This window comes from Mus pahari, chromosome 10 (genome assembly GCF_900095145.1).
Source record: "Mus pahari chromosome 10, PAHARI_EIJ_v1.1, whole genome shotgun sequence".
Taxonomy (NCBI): domain Eukaryota; kingdom Metazoa; phylum Chordata; class Mammalia; order Rodentia; family Muridae; genus Mus; species Mus pahari.
The window spans coordinates 90,467,996-90,475,315 of record NC_034599.1 but is presented as its reverse complement, the minus strand read 5'-3'; the positions used below and the strand labels follow the sequence as shown (position 1 = coordinate 90,475,315).

Sequence of the window (7,320 nt, the reverse complement as noted above, 5' to 3'; positions counted from 1 at the left end):
CTCCTCCTCCTCCTCCTTCTCCTTCTTCTTCTTCTTCTTCTTCTTCTTCTTCTTCTTCTTCTTCTTCTTCTTCTTTTTAAACTAAGACTCAGGAAGCTAATAAAACTTAGAAGGCTCGGAAAGCTCATGAAAATTACAAGATTCACAAGGCTCCTTTTCAAGCTTGTAAAAGCTGGGGCATGGACTCTTCTGACTGCTAGCTGTGCACAGAGCTCGACTTGCTATCCATCCAGGGATGGGCTTTTTAGTGATAACTCCGTGCCTCCCATGCTTTTGTAAGTAACACTAATGTATCACCAAAGTAGGCTTGGGTGGAATTATTTCTCTGGTCTGCCATGGATACCCTATGTGGAATGAACAGATATTTGTTCACATTTCAAACTTGGGGATACACCATACCTATGCTATTAAGGGAGTGGAAGATTTGGGGGAACTTTAGTGATACTTGGGGGTGCCATTGTGCCCATTTCTTGATACCTAAGGCAAGTCACATTTGTAAAGGCCTGTGTAGAGAACCTATCTGGTACACAGGTATGTGTTTTTGGGGAGCAGTTTCTCAAATTGTGGCCCTTGACCCTTCCTCACCTTGTTCTAAAGCTATTGTGAAGTCTTCCAGAAAGAAGGAAGAAATGAGTGTTGGCAGTTTTATTGGGGTTCAGGTAGAAAAACCATCAGTGGGAGAGTCTTGGGTATTTTTTTTTTTAGGTTTATTTTAAGTGTCTGAGTGTTTTGCCTGTGTGAATGTATGTGCGCTATGTACATGCCTGGTGCTGATGGGAGTCAGAGGAAGGCATCTGGTCCCCTGGAACTGATATTCTGGAGAGCTGTGAGCCACTATGTGAGTGCTGGGAACTGAACCCTGGTCCTCTGCAAGAGCAGCAAGTACTCTTGTTTGTTTGTTTGTTTGACACAGGGTTTCTCTGGGTAGCCGTAGCTATCCTGGAACTCACTCTGCAGACTAGGCTGGCCTTGAACTAAAAGATCTGACTGCTTCTGCCTCGTGAATGCTGGGGTTAAAGGCATGCACCACCACTACTCTTCTGAGTCATCCCTCCCTCCAGTCCTTGGAAAGTCTTGCTTAAGTTCTCCTTTGCTGAGTTTTCCTCGGTTCCCATTTCACACTGTCCAGCTCTGTCAGCACCACAGCCATGGTCAGAGCACTCCAAAAATGTCCTGGGGAGGGAGGGGACTCGAGGGGAACAAGGAAGCATATGCATGGATCACATTCTTTCAGCAGCTCTTCTGTGCAGCCCCAAGAGCAGAGACACACAGGTACGGAGAGACAGACATGCAGACATAGATGAAGCAGTGCAAATAAAATCAAGAGCGCCATAAATACTTGCTCAGGATACCCCTCTGCCACGCCACTGAGCGGTCCTAATCAGCAAAGCATCGTTTACTGCCTGGAACTCTGTAGCAGCTTCCAAGCTGGCCAGTGCTGTTCATCCATCTATCCACTCTGCCACTGGATTATCTTTCTGGACAGCAAATCTGTGAAGGTCAAGAGGCCTGCCAAACTGATCTTGGGGAAAAGCCAAGCCCTTTGGATGCTCTCCAAGACCCTAAGTACCTACTCCCGTTTCATCTTACCTCCTGTTTTGGCTCCAGTCATACCACAGGCTGTTGCAGGTACCTATCATGAGACTATGATGTCTCTGCATCTAGCAGCTCATTCATGCAGACACTTCTACAAGGAAACATTCTCAAATTGCCTTCCCCAGTCTAGGAGAGGAACCCCGGAGCCTGGGTCAACACATTTCCCTCATAGGGTTGAATTACAGGTGCTTGTCTTCTGTGGACATGGAAAAAGAAAGAAAAATGAAAAAAAAAAAAAAAAAAAAAAAAGGACACTTTCTGTGAGTGAGGTCAGTTAAGACTGTGGAATGGCCCTAATGTCAACTCTGGCATGGAAAGCAGGATGCCCTGGCCTGGAAGGAAGCCAGCTTGGAGAGGTACAGAGCCTCCACGCTCTGGCCACGCCCTCTTATCTCTCTGCTCTGGTTAAAGAGGGAGCCGCCCACCATCAGCGCCCTTGGTAGCCTTCTGATCAATGATCCTTCTCTCGGGTCTCAGGTGGGCGGGGAAAAGCACCATGGAGCAGGTGCTACGTGAAATTGGATTCTGAAAGATGAGTTGGTGTCTGGCCTCAGAAATAAAGTGTGGACATATGTGTGCCTAAGGCAAGGGGGTATATTAAAGCATTCTCTTTCCCAGTCGCTGTTTCCCGCAGGCCTTGAATACAGGCTCCAAAGCTATCTGGCGACCGTGGTGTCTCCTCTCTTCATCCCCGCCCCTAGGGACACCCATCGTGGCTCTCTAGGCATGCTTGAATGAATGGGGGAGGACCCATGCGCATGAATGAGCGCGTGTGTGAGCGAGTGTCTAGCCCAGCCAGTCCGCAGATGAGTGAATGGCGTCCGCGCCACTTCGGCCCAGGGGCGCGGGCGAGGGTTCCACTTCCCTTTCCCGCCAGCTGGTGGCCTCCAGAAGGTGGCAGAGCCGGCAGCGGCCCGAGCTGGGACGGCCGGGGCGCGGGATGGTGGGGGAAGGGGCGTTCCCGGCGGCCGCGCCTTCCGCGGCTATTGGATTAGTGGCCTTCAGGGATGAGCTCAGCCGGATCGGCTTTCAGCTGCAGCCTCCGGGCCGGCCGGGAAGGCGGGGAGCGAGCGGCCGTGGAGGAGGAGGGGGAGGCGGCGGCTGCAGCATCCAGAGCTGGCCCTGGCGGTCGGCGCGCCCGGCGCACAAAGGCGCTCAGCCCCTGGGGAAGGCAATGAGCGCACAGCTGCCCGGGCCCTGGCCACCACTGCAGCCCTCGCGGCGTGTGCTCGGTGCTCTAGGGAAGAAACCCGGTGCTCCTGGGACGGGCTGCCGAGGTGAGGCCCGTGTGCCCTGAGCGCGGGACTCGTCTCTCTCCAGGTCAGGCGCCAAGCTTTAGGGCCATCAGGGCAAGGGCTTCCGCATCCCGCTGAGATCAGCGCAGTGGGGCACTTCACCACTCGGGACCGGACCTCGGCGGCCTCTCCCGAGCGTCAACTTCTCCAAGAACGTCCCTAACTCCAGGGCACCCTGCGGAGAGAGAGGGCGCTGCCGCCGGGTACAAGTCGGGAGGACGCGCCGCTGGCTGAGAAGCAGCAGCCAGCATCCGCGGGGTCGCTCGGGCGCCCCTGCGTGGGCGGCAGTGGCAGCAGACCTCTCTCCCGGGAGTCCCGGACCTGCCAGCGCTGGGGATTCCTCCCAGGCAGGCGCTCGCCCTCTCTTTTATGGTAAGTGTTCTCCAGCTGAGGGGTGATCATCCGCCAGTACCGGTCACACCCGGTGCTTTTGGGGACTCTATGGTCCCGGTCCGTGGGAATGTCTCCGTGAATTGTGGCATTCCGAACTGGTTGGTTTGCGCCCAGCTTCGGGCGTTGCGTTGAGGTCAGCCTCTAGTACTGTAGATTTGAAACCGCTGCTCTCCGTAGAGTGGAGGCAACACAAAAAAAATTGAACCCAGACTCAGCCGACTATGTTCCGGTCGTATATCTGTCACTCTCTGGGGTGACCTTGGGCCAGGTGCCACAACCTCGGTTTCCTCATCCATAAGATGGGAGTGATATTGTGCCCTTTTTACTAGAGTGTTGGAGAAACTGTTGGGTGGTGGTGCGGAGACCCGCGTCTGGCATTCAGAAAGCACTTAGATACTAAGTTATTAGCCTTGTGAGTCCAAGCACATCATTCCAATTTCCCAGAGCTGCTTCATCTATGTGGCGAGGACTAATTCATTGGGGTCTGCTCGTCTGTTGCTTTTGGAGCTGTGGGAGTAAAGCCTCTAGCACTCAGCAGCCACTGGTGGCGATTGTTCGTCTCTGACACTGGAACAGGGAAGACTGATTGCCCGGTCCGGGAGTCGCTCGCGGACGGTCCCCAGCCTGGCTGCGAGACAAACTTGGAGAGAATAGGTGGCTCAGGACTTTGCTCTGGGAAGCAGGGAGGAAGCCAAAGCCCGGAGTGCGGAGTGCGGCAAATAAGTCCAGGAAAAACAAGGGACCCCCCCCCCCTTAGAGAGGCCCAGGAAGTGTGATTCCCACCGCCCCGTGGCCAAGCGAGAGCTGCTGAGTCAAGAAGAGAGGATAGCGCGTTTGTGTGGCTCTCCCTAGAACTTAAAAGTCCTGCAGTTCCGGGCTTGGATTCGAATTCTGCTTTCAGCTCCATCCCGCGGTGTGACCTTGAGCAATTCTTTTAAGGTCCGCTGCTCTTCTGTGCTTCCCCTCTCCCTCCTCCCCTCCCCATTTCTTCCCCTCCTCCTCCTCGTTCCTCTCCCTCCCTACTCCAGGAATTGGGTGTGAACATCTCTTATCCTTTCATTCAGCTGCCCTAAACAGTTGTTGAGCCTATCTAGATCTAGAAAAGATAAGGGGAAAGTTGACTCTTCCCACTGTGCCCTGTGGAAAGTGACTAACCCCTGAGGCTTCCTGTCTGTCTCATCACTTTGGCACCTCTGTCTTTCAACTAAAGCCTGCAGTTTCTATTACTCAGGTTGATGGAGGCTCCTTCAACCTCTCTGCTCCACTCGCTCTCCCAAACCATACAATCAATTGGTTTTGGGCTGCCCGATAAACTCTCTTTGCAGAACAGCAAAATGTCAAAAGTGTGGTATAGACATCTTTTACAGGAGGCCACAGTTTTTGAGACTCACACCCTGAATCCATGTTTCAGATTTCCACAGCAGGGCGGTAAAAAGAATTTAAGCCACTTTTGGCAAGCTGCAAACAAAATTAGACTCACCAGCTATGCCTTGCAAATATCTCTTCAGTTTTCATTTCTCTTCGACTTTAAAGAACGATGCATTTAGTGACATAGAAATAAAATCTGCAAGGAAACAACTTGCCAGAAGCAGTCAAAGCCATGGCAGACCTGGGAAATGCATCTTACTGCAGTGGCTTCATAGCTTCCAATTTGGAACAGATTTGGGGTGTCTGTATGCCAGGCGTGGAACCCAGGGCTCTGTGCATACAAGATAAGCGCTCAACCCCTTAAGCTCTAGCCTCAGCTTAAAATGTGTAAGGAATCAAGACAAGGAAGAGCCCCAAAGGACAAAGACTACAGACAACTCACCCAGAGAGTGAAACAGAAATAACACGAAGACTTATGTGCCTTACCTCACTCAATAAGAAAAACGTGTGCTAAAGCCATAAGGTTCAATTTTTTCAGATATCAGATCGGCAAATGGTAATCGCCAATCACTAGCGAGAAGCATTTATCCTCAAAAATGTAAATAGACCAAATTCCTTTCTAAAGCTAGAACTTCCTTAAGACTACTAGGAGTAAAGACTGGGTCTGCCCTCTAGGCCTGGCTTTCACTGGCCCCACCTTCTTTTCTGTCACTTCTCCCTTCCCCACCCCTGAAACCCTGGCCTAAAATCTTGGTTTTGCTCCAACACTCCAGGGCTTATTCCTTTCCTGACTTCCATTCCTCCCCCAAGTTGGTCACAGGATCTGAACCTTGTCATGGAAGCATGTCCCAGGATATGGCTAAGGCTCAGGCTCAGGCCTGAGGCAAGATCTTTGCCCTTTGAGAGAAAGGCCCAGTCAACACCCCTTGCTCCAGTTAATTTTTTTCTAAGCCGGCTGGCTCGCTGCCACACATCGGTGCTCCCGAAAGGGTCCTCCTCCTCTGTTGGCACGGTAACAAAAGATCTCCAGGAGCTCCCTAGATAGAACAAGAAACTGGATGTGGAAAATCAGGAGGCTAGGGGGACCTAGCTAGGTCCATTAGAAGTCTTTTCTGGTAATCTTTTTTTTTTTTTTTTTTTTTCAAAAAAAAAAGTACTTAATGTCTGCACTTAACTTGTGTGAACATGATCACTCATACTTGGCAAAAAGATCAATAATAAAAAATTAAAAATCTAGCAGCACATTTAAATAAAACATGGTCCCTACACGAGGGGGCTGGCTTTCTTTCCTGCTACTGCTCAGATACAGGCATCTGTTCTGAAGTTGCAGAAAGCATCAGTTAGGCCCATACACTGGGAAAGACCCCAGCTGAGCTGTCATAAACTTTGTGGAGTGTTGATTGCATGGGATTCTTGCTTTACGCATTGAATTTGGAACTTAATCCACGTTTCTAATGTATACTTCAATTGTGGGGAAAAAACACTTGATGGTAAAAACACAAATTATTCAGTTCAACAAGCATTTTTTTTTTTTTTTGAGATGGCTCTCACCTTGCAGCCCATGCTAGACTAGACCTCACAGTGTAGCCCAGGCTGGCCCCAAACTCTTAATCTTCCAGACCCTCCTCCCAAGTATTAGGACTGTGGTATCTGGCTCTGGCAAGTATGTGGGCATTTAGTAGGGCATTGGCTTCTAGGAATAGCATGTGATGCAGGAGGCATCAGTGGGACTAAACTTTGAGGATGACATCATGGGGCAGAAAGATGGAGGGAGGATGCGGTGGTGGGCACACAAGAGTGAGAGATGTAGGCAGTAAAGGGGAACAGGTCCCAGACAGAAGCTTGGGGTAGGAAGGGAGTGAGCTGACTTGAGAGTCTGGCGTCACTGGTTGGAGAAAGACTACAAGGAGAGGTTGACTGTGACACCCTTGGGTGTCAGCTCAAAGGATGCTTGTTTGAGTGAGCAGGCGGCAAGGTGGGTGGGTTAGAAAACCACAGGCCCTCACTAGGAGACTGCGTTAGTAATCCTGCTAAGGCAGTGGTTCTCAACCTTCCTCCTGCTGCTTTAGGGACTTTTAATACGGTTCCCTGTGTTATGGTGACTTCTAACCGTAAAATTTGAGTTGCTACTTCACAACTGAAATTTTACTGTTGCTATGAATCATAATGTAAATATCTGATATGCAGGACTGCTGATATAAGACCCCTGTGCAAGGGTCATGAGATCCCCACCAAAGAGGTCATGACCCACGGGTTGAGAACCACCGAGCTAAGGTGTAAAGAGGAAGTAGAACTTACTGAGCAGGCGCCATAGATAGAGTGGAACCTGGGTCATGGAGATGGAAGAGGCTGAGCTCAGCCCAGAACACGCGATTCTCAAGTTCTAGTGGGCCCCAGATGTGCCGCAGCGTTGAGAAGGTAGACAAGTGCTCAGTGGAAAGCTTAGGATGGAAAGAAAACACTACAAAGTCATTTAAAGAGCATCTGGAGTGACCAGAGGCTAAGTGAGGGAGGGCGGGCCGGACAGGGCCTCAGAAGGCTAGAAGGGCAAGGTTTAAGAAAGGATACACAGGGGCTGGGGAGGTGGCTCAGCGGTTAAGAGCACTGACTGCTCTTCTGAAGGTCATGAGTTCAAATCCCAGCAACCACATGGTGGCTCACAACCATC

The 7,320-nt window shown here is 50.9% G+C and overlaps 1 protein-coding gene across 2 annotated transcripts in view; it reads left to right on the top strand.

Moving 5' to 3' along the window:
- Window positions 1-2,616: 2,616 nt before the first annotated feature.
- Spsb4 (splA/ryanodine receptor domain and SOCS box containing 4) overlaps window positions 2,617-7,320 on the top strand; it is a 75,294-nt gene continuing 70,590 nt past the window's right edge. The window contains exon 1 of one of the 2 annotated variants that reach the window (XM_029543450.1): window positions 2,617-2,873. The gene's annotated coding sequence lies outside the window, so the exon portion shown is untranslated. Of the gene's footprint in view, window positions 3,264-7,320 lie in introns of both variants that reach the window. The other variant, XM_021206606.2, reaches the window with a different exon arrangement.